The sequence below is a fragment of the Hypanus sabinus genome, chromosome 31 (assembly GCF_030144855.1).
Source record: "Hypanus sabinus isolate sHypSab1 chromosome 31, sHypSab1.hap1, whole genome shotgun sequence".
Lineage (NCBI taxonomy): Eukaryota > Metazoa > Chordata > Chondrichthyes > Myliobatiformes > Dasyatidae > Hypanus > Hypanus sabinus.
In genome coordinates, this window is record NC_082736.1 from 11,620,750 (window position 1) to 11,639,592 (window position 18,843).

Consider the following 18,843-nt stretch of genomic DNA (forward strand, 5'->3'; position numbering starts at 1 on the left):
ATACCACGTACACACTGAATGATTCCAGGGATTCCTTTGCTTCCAAATCATAGGAAATGTTTTTAGAATGATAGAACCATAGAAAACATACAGCCCCAATACAGGCCCTTCCACCCACAAAGTTGTGCCGAACGTGTACCCTACCTTAGGAATTACTAGGCTTACCCTTAGCCTTCTATATTACTAAGCTCCATATACCTATCTAAAAGTTTCTTAAAAGAACCTACCCCCCTCCACCAACGTTGCTGGCAGCCCATTCCATGTACTCACCGCTCTCTGAGTAAAAAACTTATCCCGACATCTCCTCAGCACTTTAAACCAGTGTCCTCTTGTGGCAACCATTTCAGCCCTGGAAAAAAGCCTCTGACTATCCACACGATCGATGCCTCTCCATCTTAAACACCTCTATCAGGTCAGCTCACATCCTCCATTGCTCCAAGGAGGAAAGGCAGAGTTCACTCAACTTATTCTTATAAGGAATGCTCGCCAATCCAGGCAACATCCTTGTAAATCTCCTCTGTACCCTTTCCATGGCTTCCACACCCTTCCTGTAGCGTGGCGACCAGAACCGAGCACAGTACTCCAAGTGGCATCTGACCAGGATCCTATATAGCTGCAACATTACCTCTTGGCTCCTAAATTCAATTCCATGTTTGATGAAGGCCAATACACCGTTAACCTTCTTAACCACAGAGTCAACCTGCGCAGTTGCTTTGTGCATCCTATTTATTCGACACACAATACTCCAGAGAGAGAAAAAAAAACTCCCTCACACACCACTGAAGTATTTCTAGGAATTTGCTGCTTTAAATTATAGGAAGTGATTTTCCATCCTACAAATCCCCGAGGAGCTCGGTGTGTCCCTCCCCGGCCCCGTGACCAGTTCGAGCGCCCTCACACACAGCAGTTGGTGGGCGAGGGTCCAGTGATGAGAGGATTAATTCATTAGAACAATTACTTTCTGGGTCGCAGGTAAAATAATAAAAACTGTCTCATAAAGGTGTAGCTAAGGAGCTGGTGTGAGGTGGTTGGGGATTCTGGTACAAGGGTCACGGCAAAGTTTGGACGAGTGTCGCAGGGGAATCGGAACCACAGCAGGTGAGAGGGTTGAGAAAAAAATATATGACAAGACCACTTGAGAAGTAACAGACCAAGGTGCAGACTAATAAACATGGTGGGACTGATACGCTGAAATGAGATTATTTCAACATTACGAGTATTATGTTGTTGGACCGGCAGGGCTGGCAGCTCAACATACCTAGGTTTCATTGTTTTACATGTGAGTGCAGGTGGGAGGGGGGTTAAAAGATGCAGAGGTTACCCCATTGGGAGTGTCACAGCAAACTAGAGGGCTCATTTAAAGAGGCAATTTGCAGTTACACATGGGATTATCATATTGCCCCCCCAATAACCACCAGGGGCAGAGGCATGGATATGGTTGTGCTCATGGAGAGGTGCAGAACAACAGGATTGTCACAGTGGGGGACTTTTTCTTCCCTAGAATTGATTGGATCTTACTCAATACTTAAATGTGCAAAATTAGTTCAGTGACTCCGAGGAGTATTTGAAACATTATGTACAGAGCCCAACCAGAGGAGAGAACATACGGGAATTAGTTTTGGGAAATGGCCCAGGCCAGGTAACAGCTGAGAGTCAGTGAACATTTTGGGAACAGTGATCACATATTAGTTTTTTAGCTAGTTATGAGTGAAAATAAGATCAGATCTTGTATGGAGGTATTATCTTACAAGAGGGCAAGTTAGATTGGACCAAGACAGAAGCTAAGGGGCATTGATCGGCTGACATGTGGGAGATGTTTAAAGAATGTCAGATCTGAGTTCAGGATCAGCAGGTTCCGGTGAGTTTAAGGACATGGATGGAAAAGTAACTTTTGGATGAGCTGAGAGATCCCAGATTTAGTCAGGAAGGATAGGTAAGCTTTACAAAGTTAAAATCAGACTGGGCCCTTGTAGAATTAAAAGACAGCAGGGAAATGACAAAGCAGGTGATAGGAAAGGCCATAAAGGGGCCACAAAATGCCCTTAGTGAGCAAGGCCAAAGATAATCTCAGGAACTTTTTGATTTATATTAAGAAAATGAGAATAACAAGATATTGAAAACGTCCACTCAAGGAATGTTGTGGTTGGAGGCAGAGCAAGTGACTGAGCTACTAAATGAGTGAAAACAGAGTGGGGCATGGGAACGTGAGAAACATGCTGAGGTTAAGGAGGAGGTCTTCTGAAAAGTAGTAAGGTGGATAACACTCCAGACCTGATGACATATATCTTACAATAGTGAAAGAAGCAAGTGAGGATATCGTTGGGGATTTGACAAGGAACTTTGTGGCATCACTAGTTACATGTGAGATCCCACAGGACAAGGTGTAGCAAATGCTGTGCCTTTGTCAAGAAGGGAAATAGTGAGAATCCATGAAACTATGGACAAGGGAGCCTCTCATCAGTGATAGGGATGCTACTGGGGAATATACTGAGTAACAGGTTTTATGCATATTTCACGACCATGGCCTAGGGTTAATATGGGTTTGTGCATGCATTTCTGAGGGGTGTAATATCAGTGCTTGATGAGTAAAGACAGTGGACATTATCTATATGGACCTTGGTAAAGCATTTGAAAAGGACCATCATGCTCAGCAGATTCTGAAGATAAAGATTTATGGGATCCAAGGTGAACTGAAATTTTGATTAAGAAGGCAGACGGCTGCTTGTGATGGATATCAATGTCTGGATGAAAATGCAGATGGGTGCTTTGCACGTTTACAGTTGACTCCAAGACAGGGCAAGCTGCAGACAGTTTGAAAGTTGATCAAATAAACCAATGGGATATAGATTATTTACAGAGATCCTATTGCAGATTCTCGGTCCAAATAAAAAGTAAAGAGAACAGGTTCTGCCTCTGCCGCATCTACTCTCAGGATGAGACTTTTCATTCCAGAATGAAGGAGATGTCCTTTTTCAAAGAAAGGGGCTTCCCTTCCTCCTTCATCAACGCTACCCTCAATATCATCTCTTCCATTTCACACATGTCTGCTCTAACCCCATCCTCCTGCCACCATACCAGGGATAGGGCTCTTCTTCTCCTCACCTACCTCCCCTCCAGCCTCCGCACCCAGCACATAATTCTCCAAAACTTGGGCCATCAACTATGGGATCCCACCACCAAGCCCAACATTCCTTTCCCCCCAACTTTCCTCAGTGGTTGCTCAGTCCCCTAAGTGACTCCCTTGACCATTTGTCCCTACCCACTGATCTCCCTCTTGGCACTTATACTTGTAAGAGGAACAAGTGCTACACCTGCCCCTATATCTCCTCCCTCACTGTCATTCAGACCCCTAAACAGCACTTCCAGGTGAGGCAACACCTCACCTGAGTCTGTCTGTTGGGATTATACAGTGTCTGGTCCTTCCGGTGGGGCCTCCTATACATCAGTGAGAAGCAACGTAGATTGAGAGACTGTTTTGCTACATCAGCCAGAAGTGGAATTTCCCAGTGGCCACCCATTTTAATTCCAATTCCCATTCCCTGGCCTCCTGTACTGTCACAATGAGACTACACTCAATTTGGAGGAACAACACCTTATTTTCTGCCTGGGTAGATTCCAACCTTATGGCATGAACATCAATTTCTCAAAATCCTTGTAGGTCTGTAGTCTTGTATAGCTTTCTCTGTGTTGTTTATTTACGTAGTTCAGTCTAGTTTTTGTACTGTGTCATGTAACACCACGTCCTGAAAAATGTTGTCTCATTTTTACGATGTACTGTACCAGCAGTTATGGTCAAAATTACAATAAAAGTGACATGACTTGAATCCTCCTTCATCAATCACCTCCCATTTACATCGTCTCCCTCTGGTAATCCTTCCATCTTTTGCTTTCTTCTACAGCCTTCTGTCCTCTCCTTCTCCAGCCTGGTATCTCTTTCACCAATCAACTTCCCAGCTCTGTACCATCCATCCTCCTCCCAGTTTCACCTATCCCCTTGTGCTTCTCTCTCCACTCCCCCCCCCACAGCACTTAAATCTACTCATCTTTTGTCCAGTCCTGCCAAAGGGTTGCTTACCAACAAAAACAACTGTACTTCTTCCATAGATGCTGCCTGACCTGCTGATTTCCTCCAGCATTTTCCATGTGTTGCTTGGATTTCCAGCATCTGTAGATTTTCTCTTGTTATGTTTGAAGAACCTTGGTTTTCAAGGGATATTGCAGACCTGTTTAAGAAAATAAAGAAGTCCACAGCAGGTTTACATAGGTAGGAACAAATGAGGTGCTAACAGAGTATAAGAAATGAAAGAGAACTTTTAAGAAAGAAATCAGGACTAAAAGAAGGTGTGAGGATTCCGCAGAAGACAAGGTGAAGGATAATCATAAGGGATTCTACAAATATTTTGAGAGAAAAAGGATGGCAAGGGACATAATTGGTCCTCTGAAGATCAGAGTGGCAAGGTATGCATTGAGCAAAAAGACTTGGGGGAGATCTTAAAAGGATATTTTTGCATCTGTATTTACTCAGGAAACAGACACAGAGTCTGTAGAAGTGAGGCAAAGCAGCATTGAGGTCATGGACCCCACCCAGCTTACAGAGGAAGAGGTGTTGGCTGTCTTGAAGCAAACGAAGGTGGACAGATACCCAGGGCCTGATAAGATGTTCCCGCTGACCGTGCAGGTGGCAAGTGCTGAAAATGCAGGGGCCCTGGCAGAGATTTTTAAATCATCCTTAGTGACAGGTGAGGTACTAGATGAGTGGAGGATAGCAAATGGTGGAAAGTACCTCGTGCTTTCCCGACATATGACAGGGCTTTGGATGAGGGAGCAAGTTTACAAGTAGTTGATGGGTATAACATTAAAATAAGGAAGGACAGGACAATGATTGTGTACAAATGCAGACAGAGCAAAAGGTTGAATTATAGAACAGAGGCAAATTTCAAGTGAAGAATACAAGACTGAAGGTACTGTATTTAAAAACGCAGAGTATTTGGGAAAAGGTAGGACATACTCGTGGTAAAATTTGTGATTGGTCAGTATGACATGGTGGGCATCCCTGAGTCATGGTTGAAAGAAGGCCATAGTTGGGAGCTGAGCATCAATGAATATACTTTGTATGGAGAGAGCAGGTTGGAAGGCATAGGCGGTGGTGTGGAGAGGTGACAAGGTCAGAGGATGTTGAATATTTGTGGAAGGAGTTAAGAAACTGTAAGGGGAAAAAGGTCATTATAGGAATCATATATAGGCCCCCAAATAGTAGCCAAGGCGTGAAGTTGAGAATGTAAAGGGAACTGGAACAAAGGCATGTCACAATTTAAATAGGGGACCAGATTGCAATTGGATTGGGAAAATGAGGCTGGTGTCATTGCTCAAGAGAAGGAATTTATTAAATGACTATGTGATGGATTTTTAGAGAATCTTGTACTTGAGTCTACTAGGGGAAAGTCTATCTTAGACTGTGTGCTGTCAAATAACCCAGATGTTATTAGGGAGCTTAATGTACAGTAGCCCTTAGGAGTCTTTCATAATATATTGAATTCATACTGTAATTTGAGAGGGAGAGCACAAGTCAGATATATCAGTATCGCAATGGAATAAAGGGTGTGAAAGTGGAGCTTGCGCAGGTGGATTAGAGGAGGATACCGGCGGAAGTTCAATGATTGGAAAGCTTTCAAAATCCAACAAAAGGCAACTAAAAAAAAAGTGAAAGGGAAAAGATAAAATGAGAGCGAACAAGCCAATACTATAATGCAGGATATTAACATTTTTTTTTTAGTAATGTAAAGAGTAAAAGGGAGGTGAGAGTTGATATTGGAGCACAGGAAACATGCTGATATGGGAGTAATGGGGGACAAATAAATAGCAGATGAACTTAATGAGTACTTTGTACCAGTCTTCACTGTGGGAAGAGACTAGCACTATGCCAGTGGTCCATGAGTGTCAAGGAGCAGGAGTGAGTGCCATTGCTATTGCAAATGAAAAAGTGCCAGGCAAACTCAAAGGTCTTAAGGTGGATAAGTCACCTGGACCAGACGGACTAAGAGTCCCAAGAAAAGATGCTGAAGAGATAAAGAATGCATTAGTCAGGATCTTTCAAGAATCACCTGATTCTGGCATAGTTCCAGAAAACTGAAAAATTCCAAATGTCATTCCACTTTTCATGAAGGGAGGAAGGGAAAAGAAAGGAAATTATAGCTCAGTAAGCCTTACCTCAGTGGTTGGGAAAGTGTCAACATGAGTTTTCGAGATCCTTAGACTAATGATAAAGGAAGCCAAAGTCAGCATGGTTTCTGTCAAGGGAAAAACATGCCCGGGAAATCTGTTAGAGATCAAGTAAACAACAAAGCTGGATGGACAAAAGAGAGGCAGTGGATGTTACTTGCTTGGATTTTCAGAAGGCACTTGATAAGGTGCCATACATGAGACTGCATAACAAAACAAATTCCTATGTCATTACAGGAAAGAATCTAGCAGAGATAGAGGGGTGGCTGAGGCAGGAGGCAGTGAGTGGGAATAAAGGAAGCCATTGCTGGTTGGCGGCCAGTGCAATGGTGTTCTTCTGTGGTCAGTATTGGAACCACTACTTTCCACACTGTTTGTCAATGATTTAGACAGTGGAATTGATGGCTTTGTGGTTAAGTTTGTAAATGATACAAAGACAGATGGAGGGGTAGGTTGTGCTGCAGAAGCAATGTAATTGCATCAGAAATTAGATAAATCAGAAAGGGCAAGAAAATGGCAGATGGAATACAGTGCTGGGAAATGTCTGATAATGCACTTTGGTAAAAGGAACAATAGTGCAGACTTATCTAAATGGGGTAGGAAGTTCAAACATCGGCGGTGCAAAGGGATGTAGGATCCTCATGAAAGCTCCAGAACGATAATTTAAAGGTTGTGTCTGCAGTATAGAAGGCAAATGCAATGTTGACATTTATTTCAAAGGGAAAATAACATAAAAGCAAGGAGATAATGCTAAGGCTTTAAAGGACACTAGTGAGGCCACACGTGGAGTATTGTCAACAACTTTGGACCCCATATCTCTGAAAGGATGCATTGGCATTGGAGATACTCCAGAGGAGGCTCACGAGAATGGTTCCGGGAATGAAGGTTAACACAAGAAGAGCATTTGGCAGCTTTAGGCCTGTACTCACTGGAACTCAGAAGAACATGGGTGGAGAGGGGGGAATGACGTTGCAACCTACTGATTATTGAAAGGACTGGATAAGGCTCCTTCTTATCATGGGGATAGCCAGGTCCAGAAGGTGCAGCCTCAAAATTGAGGGGTAACCTTTCAAATAGGAGGTAAAGAGGATTTTTTTTAGCCAGAGAGTAGTGAGTCTATGGAATCCTCTGCCACAGACTCTGGTGGAGGCCAAGTCTGTGGGTATATTTAAAGCGGAAGTTGAAAGTTTACTCATAGGTCAGGGCACCAGCGGTAATGGCGAGAAGGTAGGTGTAAGGGGTTGAATGGTATCTGGGATCAGCCATAATGAAATGGCAGAGTCGTTGGATTGAATGGCCTAATTCTGCCCCGGTCTTATGGTCTTACACCAATCTCCTTCTAGCATCTCACATCACCACCCCTCCCTCCACCAACACACCTTGCCCCTCTCATGGTCTCACCTGCCTTGTAATCCACCCCCTCCCACTGGCTTCTGCCCTTTATTTCAAGTCAAGTCAAGTCAAGTCACTTTTATTGTCATTTCGACCATAACTGCTGGTACAGTACATAGTAAAAATGAGACAATGTTTTTCAGGACCACGGTGTTACATGACACAGTACAAAAACTAGACTGAACTACATAAATAAACAAGACAGAGAAAGCTACACTGGACTACAGACCTGCACAGGACTGCGTAAAGTGCACAAAAAAGGTGCAGGCATTACAATAACTAATAAACAGGACAACAGAGCAAGGTGTCAGTCCAGGCTCTGGGTATTAAGGAGTCTGAAAGCTTGGGGGAAGAAACTGTTAAATAGTCTTGTCGTGAGAGCCCAAATGCTTTGGAACCTTTTCCCAAACGGCAGGAGGGAGAAGAGATTGTATGAGGGGTGCACAGGGACCTTCATAATGCTGTTTGCTTTGCGGATGCAGTGTGTCATGTAAATATTCGTGATAGCAGGAAATGAGATCCCAATGATCTTCTCAGCTGACCTCACTATCCACTGCAGGGTCTCGTGATCTGAGATGGTGCAATTTCAGAACCAGGCAGTGAAGCAGTTGCTCAGGATGCTCTCAATACAACCCCTGTAGAATGTGATGAAAATGGGGGGCTGGGAGATGGACTTTACTCAGCCTTCGCAGAAAGTAGAGACTCTGCTGGGCTCTCTTTGCTCTGGAGCTGGTGTTGAGGGACCAGGAGAGTTTCTTCGCCAGATGAACACCAAGAAATTCGGTGCTCCTAACGATTTCTACCGAGGAGCTGTTGATGTTCAGTGGGGAGTGGTCGCTCCGAGCCCTCCTGAAGTCAACAACCATCTCTTTTGTTTTGTTCACATTAAGAGACAGGTTGTTGGCTCTGCACCAGTCCATTAGCTGCTGAAACTCCTCTCTGTAAGCTGACTCGTCATTCTTGCAGATAAGACCCACCACGGTCATGTCATTGCTGAACTTGATGATGTGGTTGGAGCTGTGTGTTGGAGCACAGCTGTGGGTTAGCAGAGTTAACAACAGTGGACTGAGCACACAGCCCTAGGGGGCCCCCGTGCTCAGTGTGATGGTGTTGGAGATGCTGCTGCCGATACAGACTGACTGAGGTCTCCCAGTCAGGAAGTCTAGGATCCAGTTGCTGAAGGAGGTGTTTAGCTTTCCAATCAGTTTCTGAGGGTGATTGTGTTGAATGCTGAACTGAAGTCTATGAACAGCATCCAAACATGTCGTTTTTGTCCAGGTGGGTGAGGGCCAGGTGGAGGGTGGTGGCAATGGTGTCATCTGTTGAGCGGTTGGGACGGTATGCAAACTGCAGGGGGTCCAGTGGGGGGGTAGCAGGGTCTTGATATGCCTCATGACGAGCCTCTCGAAACTCTTCAGGATGATGGATGTAAGTGCAATGGGATGGTAGTCACTTGGGCCGGACACTGAAGACTTCTCTGGCACAGGGACGATGGTGGCGACCTTGAAGCATGTTGGAACTGTGGCGCTGCACAGGGAAATGTTGAAGATGTCAGTGAGAATGTCTGCCAGATGGTCTGCACATCCTCTGAGCACTCTATCAGGACTGTTGTCTGGTCCAGCAGCCTTCCGTGGGTTGACCCTGCACAGGGCTCTTCTCATATTGGCCACAGTGATACACAGCACCTGGTCATTTGTAGAAGAGGTGGACATCCTCGCCGCCATGTCATTTTCTGCCTCAAGCCAGGCGTACATGTTATTCAGCGCATCTGGGAGGGAAGCATCACCTGCACAGTCAGGTGATGTTGTCCTGTAATTGGTGCTGTCCTGGATGCCCTAGTCGTAGTACTGATGAAGGTTCTCAGACTGAAATGTCAAGTCTCTGCTGAGTTCCTCCAGCATCTTGTCTGTGTTTGCCACAGTCCATGTATTGATTAAACTAATCAACCAGGTACAGTAGAGGAAAATACAAAATCGAAGAACAGATGAAGAGGCAACGGCTGCTGGTAGACTAGAGGAGTGTGAATTTTTCAGGAACCAGTGATGAGAAACAAAAACTAAAATTAACAAGGATAAAACAGATAAGTCGACTCAATAATTCGCATTGGTGTTCACAGTGGGGACACAGCAAGCATCCCACAGATATCTAATGATGACATTTCAACATTGTGCAATAATATGTAACAATTGCCATCAGGAGGGAAAATCTAATGGGACTAAAAGTAAACATTACCAGGTCCCAATGACCTGCACTCAAGGGTTTCACAGAAGGTGGCTGGAAAGAAAGTGCTGATAAATTGTAGTAACACTCACTGTGTGCCAGGAACGTCTCAGTGGAGTGGAAATCCATTGTTGAAATAGGGCGGAAGACAAAACCAAGTAACTGTGGTCCTGTTAACTTCACATCTATGGTTGGTGAGGTGCAGGAGTCTGTAATAAATGCAGAAATAACAAGTTATTTAGTAAAGATTTATGTGATCAAATGAAATTGATGTAGCGACCCACTTTCTGTGCAGGCAAACTGGCTCACAAATAGCCCACTCGTGGGGAAAGATTTTGGTATTGCACCTCTGACGTCATTTCTGCCCGGAGAGGGCAGGAGCAAGGGATTAAAAAGCCAGCGCTGCGAAGTTTGAATCAAATAGTCTCGAAACGACTTACTGACTGCGTGTTGTTTCCAGCTCTGTACGTAGTACATTGCTACATTGACATATTTTAGTGATCTGCCGACCTAAAGGAAGGTGTGAGGTGGGAGTTCTCCTGAAGTCGAGAACCACCTCCTATGTCTTGTTGACACTGAGCAAAAGGTTACTTGACTGGTACCAGGCCTCAAGCTCTTCCACTTCCTCCGTACGCAATCTCATCGTTGCTGATGATGAGCCCATCCACTGTCCTCTCATCAGCGAACATGGCAATGTAATTACTCGGGTGTTTGGCTCTGCAGTCACCTGTGAGCAGAGTGTATAGGAATGGTCTCAGCACACAGACCTGGGAAACAACCCTGTTGAGGATGAAAATTAAGAAACCAGTCAAGGACAACACTGTGTGGCCTAATCTCCATGCTTCAGTATTCTTTTAAACAGTCTGACTGAGAGACGTTCAAGGAGGCTGCCACAAACAGAGCAGACACAGACCTCAAGGAATTTGTCTCATCCGTCATCTACTATATCTCTAAGTGTGTTTTGACATTGGTACCCCAAGAACAGTCATCTCACAGCCCACCAGAAGTCCTGGTTGAGTGCAGAGGTGCTCTCCCAAACAAAAGCCCAGGACATTCTGTGAAGAAGGCTGAGAGGAACCTAACAGAATAAACAGATTTTTTCAGGCTGGGATGATGTAACTAGTGGAGTGTCCCAGGGACCAATTCTGTGCTGTCAATTATTTACTATTGATACAAATGATCAGGAGGATGGAGCAGAGAGTAAGGGATCCAAAGATGTCAATAATGGGGAATGCGGTGGGGACATGCGATGGGATATTTGGTCTCCGGAAGAGGATAGGGAGAAGCTGGCTGAGTAGAATACTTGGTAAATGGAATTTAATGTGGGAACATGTGATAGTGTGAGCAGATATAGGATGAGTAATTAAACTATAATTTATGTGGTTCCTTCAGGTTGTTACAGACAGAGCTGGTAATTGGACCAATTCCCACTACATATTAAAAGCTCCCAATGATGTGCACCTCAAATAGCCTCTGACAACCAAGTGCAGCTCCAGGGCATGACATGCGCCTCAGCTAATAAGCTCAGCAGAACCATTTCTACCAGTTTTCTTAAAACCAGTCTCTTTGGGCAGATGGGGTTTCTTTCATGTGGTTGGCAGCTTATCTAGGAGAAGCAAAATTATGACCTCAAATCTCTGCTGAATTATGGCTGTACCGACTCATGCAGAAGACTTTGGGAGGAAAATCCCCAAGGAAAAAAATCTGGAGCTGGAGTCCCTCAGGCAGTCCTACATTCAGTTCAACACTGACTGGCAACTCCAGTGGCACTGCTGGTGCCAAACTGTATCCGTCTTTGCCGTTCCTTTGAGTTCATCCAATGCATAGAAAGGGGGAGCTCGCTACATTGGCGACAGTTTGCTCTCCATATTATACTGCCCAGGCTTGGCCATCTGAATAGCTACAACACAACTTACATGGTCTACCCTGACCAAAGGAAGCCTCACACAGTATTATTGTGCAGAGAAGTTGTAAGTGGGAAATTGAGATAGTGCAGGTGTCCTGCACAACAAAATAGAGATGGGTTTAGTGAGAGGTTCATTAGATCAGACATGAACAAGGTCCAGAAAGTGAATAGTGCACTGACATTTATTGATGCAAAAATAGACAAGTGTTGTTACAGTGTCAGACCATAAGATAGAGGAGCAGAATTACCCATTTGGACCATTGAGTCTGATCTGCAATTTCATCATGGCTGATACATTTTGCCTCTTAGCCCCAATCTCCTGCCTTCTCCCCGTATCCCTTCATGTCCTGACCAAACAAAAATTTATCAACCTCTGCCTTAAAAATATCCAAGGACTTGACCTCCATAGGCTCCTGTGACAAGGAATTCCATAGATTCCCATACCCCCATCTTTTAATATAATTTTTTCCACTCCAGTCCTATTGAAATGTCTCAGCTCGAAATGTTGTCTATTCTCTTTTCCATAGTTGCTGCCTGACCTGCTGAGTTGCTCCAGTATTTTGTGTTTTGTTCCACAGATTCACCACTCTTTGACTGAAGAAACTGCTGCTCAGCTCCTTTCCAAAAAGACTGACCTCAGTTCTTAGACTCAAACTCTTTAGGAAACTTTCTCTCCACATTCAGGCCTTTCAAAACTCAATAGGTCTCAATGAGGTCACCCCTCATTCTTTGAAATCTAGTGCGTAATACTCCAAATGTGCCTCACTTGTGCCTAATAAAACCTCAATATTTACCCTTGATTTTGTATTTAGTCCACTCGAAATGAATGCTAAGATCGCATTTGCTTTCCTCTCCAACTCGACCTGCAAATTATGCTTTGGGGAATCCTGAATGAGGTCTCCTAAGTCCCTTTGTACCTCAGATTTTTGAATTTTCCCTCCATTTAGAAACTAGTCCACACCTTTATTTCTTCTACCATAGTGCATGACCGTACACTTAAGCAACACTGTATTCCATCTGCCACTTCTCTGCCCATTCTCCTAATCTGTCTGAGTCCCTTTCCAGCCTTTCTACTGAATGAAATCTGCTGCCTCTCTGCCATCTTTGCATCATCGTCCATGTCACTGATAATTTGATAGATCTTGGACTGGTCAGGGCCTGAAGGGTTACGGGGAGAAGGCAGGAGAGTGGGGCCGAGAACAACTGAATCAGTCATAATGAAGTGATGGAGCAGACTCGATGGGCCAAATGGCCTAATTCTGCTCCTATATCTGGTAAAAAAAAGCTGTCCCAACACAGACGCCTGGGCAGAGCATGACTAATTACTGGCAACAAACTGAAAAAGGCTCCCTTTGTTCCCACTTTTTGCCTCCTGCCAATTGGCTTCTGCTTTATCCATGCTAATATTTTTAACATGGTATCTTTGGCAGTTAACTTGTTTAGCAGTCTCATGTGTGGCACCTTGTAAAAGGCCTTCTGAAAATCCAAAGTACCTAACATCCACTGATTCTTCTTTGTCTATCTGGCTTGTTAGTTCTTCAAAGAATTTCAACAGATTTGTCAGGCAAGATTTTCCCTTGAGAAAATTCCTTGAGGTTTTGGCCCAAGTACCCCAAAACCATATCATTAAGAATTGCCTCCAACATCTTCCCAATCACCCTGGTCAGATTAACTGCACTATAATTTTCTTTCTTCTGTCTCTCTTCCTTCTTGGAGCAATATTTGCAATTTCCTGTTCCTCTGGAACCATGACGGAGTCAATTGATTCTTTAAACATCATTACTAATGCATCCACAATCTCATCAAGCACCTCTCTTAGAATCTCAGGGCCCAGACCATCTACTCCAGGTGATGTATCTACTCTCAGACCTTTGAATCTCCAAACAACATTCTCCCTGGTAATGACAACTTCACACAGTTCCTACCCTAGCACACTGCAAGTGCCTTTAACAACAAAGACTGACGCAAAATACTTAAACAATTTTTCCACCATTACTACCACTCCAGCATAGTTTTTAATGGTCCAATATGTACTCTTGCCTCTCTTTACCTTTGTATTCCATATTTTCTTTCTTAATGACTTCAGCTGACTTATGTTCGCTTTGAAAAGCTTCTGAATCCTCAAATGTCCCACTGATTTTTACTCTACCATATGCCCCCTCTTTGACTTTTATGTTGGCTTTGACTTCGCTTGTTCGCCACGTTTGTATCATCTTGATTTTGGAATACTTCTTCCTCTTTGTGATGTATATATCCCACATCTTCCAAATTGCTTTCACAAATTCCAACCATTGTTGCTCTGCCACCATACTTGCCTGTGTTCTTTTCAGATCAATTTTGCTCAGCTCCTCTCTCATACCCCTGTGATTCTCTTTACTCTATTGTGCACAGTGATGGATTTGAGGAGGTTAAAGCAGGTCTGGACATACACAGTGAATGGCAGAGGTCCTAAGGAGTCTGAATAAACAGGGGAACTTTGGGATACAGGTATATAGTTCCCTGAAAGTAGCAACATAGGTAGACAGTGTTGAAGAAGGTGAAGAACCTGCATACATTTATTGTCCAAGGCACTGAGAGGAGTTGGGACATCACATTACAGTCTAAAAATTCATTAATTAGGTCACAGCAACAGGACCCTGTGCAGATTTGGACACCGTACTGTAGGAAGCATGTCATTAAGCTGGAAAGCTGCAGAAAATAATCACAGGAATGTCGCCTGAACTGGGGGCTTGAGTTACAAGCAAAGACTGAATGGGCTGGGACCGCAGTGAAGGAGGTTGACGAAGACCTTGTTGAAGTTTATGGAACTATTAGATGTGTTAGAGCATGAAGGCACATGGACTCAGGGAAATTTGGTAGAATATATTCAAAATGTGACTGCCCATGTGAAGAAAATGGAGCTGGAGATGGATGGACCCAGGATCAACCAGGATGCTGAGACCAGAGATTCAATGAGTTGGTCACATCTGAGGTCAGGCTGCGAATTGTTGTGTGACCACCATGATGGAAGGGGTGCCGGAGATGTTCTCCTCCACCACGATGTGCAGGAGATTCTGTGGCAGCAAGGGAGATGCCAGGATAGTGTGTCACCTCCGTGGTATCAGGGTCAGGGACATCTCAGATGTGCAGGATTTCCTAAAGATAAACATAGTGGTTGCGTTGGTGGTAAGGAAGCCAACTACAATGTTAGCATTCATTTTGAGAGGATGACTACACAGAAGCAAGGATCATTATACAGAATGATTATACTACTCAGAAGCTGAGGATTGATAATGGAGTTTAGAAGAATGAGGGATCATCTCATTGAAACCACTCCAATACTGAAACGCCTAGAAAAAGTGGATATGGGGAGGATGTTTCTTATATTGGGGGTGTCTAGGGTCACAGGACTCTGCCTCAGAATAATATTACACCACTTTAGGACAGAGATAAGGAGAAATTGCTTTAGTAAAGGGTAGTACATCTGTGGAATTCATTGCCACAGACAGATGTGGACAAGCCATTGGATATATTGAAGACAGAAGTTATTGATTGTGGAGTTATGGACAAAAGGGAGAAGAACAGGGTTGTGAGGGATAAGAGTTCTGTCACGATCACTTATTCCCAGCAGACTGTATGGGACAAATGGCCTAATCCAGCTGCTCCGAAGGTGCGGGAGCAGCGGCAGAACATTTCAAAGGGAAGGTTGATCAGCCGGACATCATGGGAAATGGTGCAAGTTAGTACTAAAAACATAGGGAAAAGGGGGAATGTGGTCCTGTACAGATAATTTACAGAAATAAGAGAGAAAATAAAAAGCAGAACCTGCAGGGTAGTAAGCTCTGTATCACTCCCAGTTGATATAGAACGATACCACTGATGAATGTGGACAGAGATCCTGTTTCATGGATCAAAGGGACATCTGCTAGGGATGGGTGGAGAGGAAACCTCACTCCCATGGACTTCTATGGAAGGGGCCACTTTTTCCTTCCTAAAACTGGAGGGATTATTTTTAAAGTGACAGAGAGGAGGTGTTAGAGGATCTGAAGAGTGAGGAGATGGAGGCAGATAAAATTATCCAAGTCATACAGAGCTTAGAGAGACACATACTGTTACCGTTGGGTGTCTAAAACGAAAGGGATTAGTTTTAAGATGAGAGAATGGAGATTTAAAGGGGATCTGCAGGGTAAATATTTCACGCAGAGAATAGCTGGTATCCCAAATGAGCTGCCAGAGGAGGTGGTGGAGGCAGAAACAAACAAAGTCTCTGTTGCTGAACACTTCCCAGCAACGTGTCATTACTGTGTTCATCCTGCCCTGGTTTAACTTCCCGGTGCGGGGTCCATTGTCTTTTTCCATCTGTATTAATGATCTGCTGGAGAATGTGGTAAACTAGATCAGTATGTTTGCAGATGACACCAAGATTAGGGATGCAGTGGACAGCGAGGAAGGCTAGCAAATTTTGATGTGGGATTCGGACCAGCTTGAAAAATGGGCTGAAAGTGGCAGTTGGAACTTAATGCAGACGAGTATTACTTGTGTACAACAAGTTTAAGGAGAGGGGTGTGTGTGATTAAATTGGATCTGAGGTAAAACTTCCTCTCTCCCCAGAAGGGAACACTCTGCCTACAGGGCCGGTGCAGGCTGGTATTTAAGGACCATCTGAATGAGCATTTGAATCACCAGGGCAGGGTAGGAGACAGACCAAGTGCTGAGTTAGTGGAGACAGAACCTGGAACACTGAATTTCAGGAGGACTAAGTCTCTATTCATTAAAACTCACCAGGAAGCTGTCATTCGCTGTGTATATCTTGCCTTGGTTTAACCTCCCAAAATAGAGTCAGTGATTTATACAGAACTGAAACCGTCCCTTCCACGCTGACCAACTTGTCGCCCAACTCGTCCCATCCGCCTACATTCGGCCCGTATCCCTCTCGAACTTTCCTGTCCGTTTAACTATGCTTTAAATATTGTACCTGGCGCAGAGAGCCGGTGCGGTGAGGCGCTGACAGACACTCACTGTTCCGTGGGCAGGAAGAGCAGAGGCCGATTCCCACAGTGGAGACCGAGTCCACTTCACGGCAGACCCACCGTCCGTGATCGTTTCCCGGGCAACGACGTCTCTGCAGGAATGCCCTCCTTGACGTCACTGCGCAACAGGTCGGCTTCTCGTATGTCACGTGATCGTGAGTCAATCAGTGGAGCCGCCGGGAAACTTTCGAACATTGTGAATAGAATGAGTATAGAGGTGAATATCCAGGAACGGTGACACCCCCCACCCCCCATCCCACCGTAATTGACTGTGTTTCAGACTGTAATAATCACATTTTAATTTGACACCTACACGGGAAAATCTGCAGAATTTGACGCTCTACGGTCTCGTAAATACTTGATGTTTGCATTTCGTATATTTTTTTGTAAACAATCTTTTGCTGTTTTGGGGAAAACCCAACAAACACTGTCACAGTCAAAGTAAGTGACTATCAACGTATGCATATGTCACTATACACTACCTTCATATTCATTTCCTTTCAGGGATATACAGGAAAATATATACAATGGAATTTATGAAAGCTATAAACAGTAAAGACTGACAGACAACAAATGTGCCAAATAAAACAGATTGTGCAAATAATAAAAAATAATAATACTGAGAACATGAGTGGCAGAATACTTGAAAGTGTCTCTGTAGTTTATGGAATCAGTTCAGTGAAGTTATCCACACTGTTTCAGCAGCAGGATTAATAACTCTTAAGGGTAATAACTCTTCCTGAAGATGGTGGTGTGGGACTTAAGGCTCCTGTACGTCCTTCCCAACAATGGCAGCAGCGAGCATGGAGCAGAGGAAGGCTGCCCTTGATGATGGATGCTGCTTTCCAGTAGCAGCACACCTTGAAAATTAACTCAACGATGGGAGGGCTTTGCCTGTGATGAACTTGGCTGTATCCACTATTTTATGTAGGCATTTTCTGTTCCTGGATTTTGGTGTTTCCATATCAGGCTGTGCTGCAACCAGTCAGGATACTGTCCACCGTGCATCCATATAAGTTATATCAAAGTTTTAGATGTTATGTCGATTATACACAAACTTCTAAGTAGAGTCACTGCCGCACCTTCTTTATAGTGGCACTTACTGTCCGTCCCAGGACAGATCCTCTGAAATGATAATGACAAGGAATTGAAAGTTACCGACTCTCTACTCCAGTACCCTGATGATGACTGGCTCATGGCCCTCCTGTTTCTTCCTCTTGCAGAGAAGGATCAGCTCTTTGTTTTGCTGATGTTGAGTCAGAGCTTATAGTCGTGGCTCCATTCAACCAGATCCTCCATCTCCCTCCTGATGGCAAATTTGTCACCACCTTTGAATCATTCAGCAACGGTGGTGTCATCTGCAAACCTAAATATGGCCTCGGAGTTGTATTTAGCCACACCATCACCAAGCACCAGGCACACAGCTTTGTGGTGCACCAGTGCTGATGGTCACTGCGGAGGTGGTGTTAACTTTGAATGTGAAGTCCTTAACCATGGAAGGGGTATCGATATTACAACTGTGGGAGATTACATTAAAATCAGCAAAATATTAGTCTGAAAATTACAACCCATTTCCAGAAAAGTTGGGATATTTTCCAAAATACAATAAAAACAATAATCTGTGATATGTTAATTCACGTGACCTTTAAATAAAACTTTAACTGACAAATGTACAAACAAACGATTTTCAATAGTTTTACTGACCAACTTAATTGTATTTTGTAAATATACACAAATTTAGAATGTGATGGCTGCAACACACTCAACGAAATTTGGGACAGAGGCATGTTTACCATTGTGTTACATCGCCTTTCCTTCTTAATCAGTTTTAATCATTTTTTAATCAGTTTGGAACTGAGGATACTAATTGTGTCAAATACCAAAGGGCAGGTATTTAAAGTGAGAAGGTGTGGGTTCAAAGGGCATGTGAGAGGTCGGATTTTGATCCAGAAAGTGGTGGATGACTGGAATGCAGTGTTCTTAACAGCTCTTAACAGATGTTTACTTACCAAATGGTTACCTGCTGTCTCCTGGACAGCTATGTTGGAATATGCATCTCAGACTTTCGCAAATACCTTCCTGTGAATTGAAATAAAC

At 44.0% G+C, this 18,843-nt stretch overlaps 1 long non-coding RNA gene across 1 annotated transcript; it reads right to left on the reverse strand.

Moving 5' to 3' along the window:
• Positions 1-6,301: 6,301 nt before the first annotated feature.
• LOC132383906 (uncharacterized) lies at positions 6,302-17,868 on the reverse strand. The gene is made up of 3 exons (XR_009508792.1): positions 16,692-17,868; positions 9,924-10,040; positions 6,302-6,895 (listed from the first exon to the last, which is right to left on the reverse strand). It is a non-coding gene; the product is annotated as an uncharacterized LOC132383906 (long non-coding RNA).
• Between the last annotated feature and the right edge of the window lie 975 nt (positions 17,869-18,843).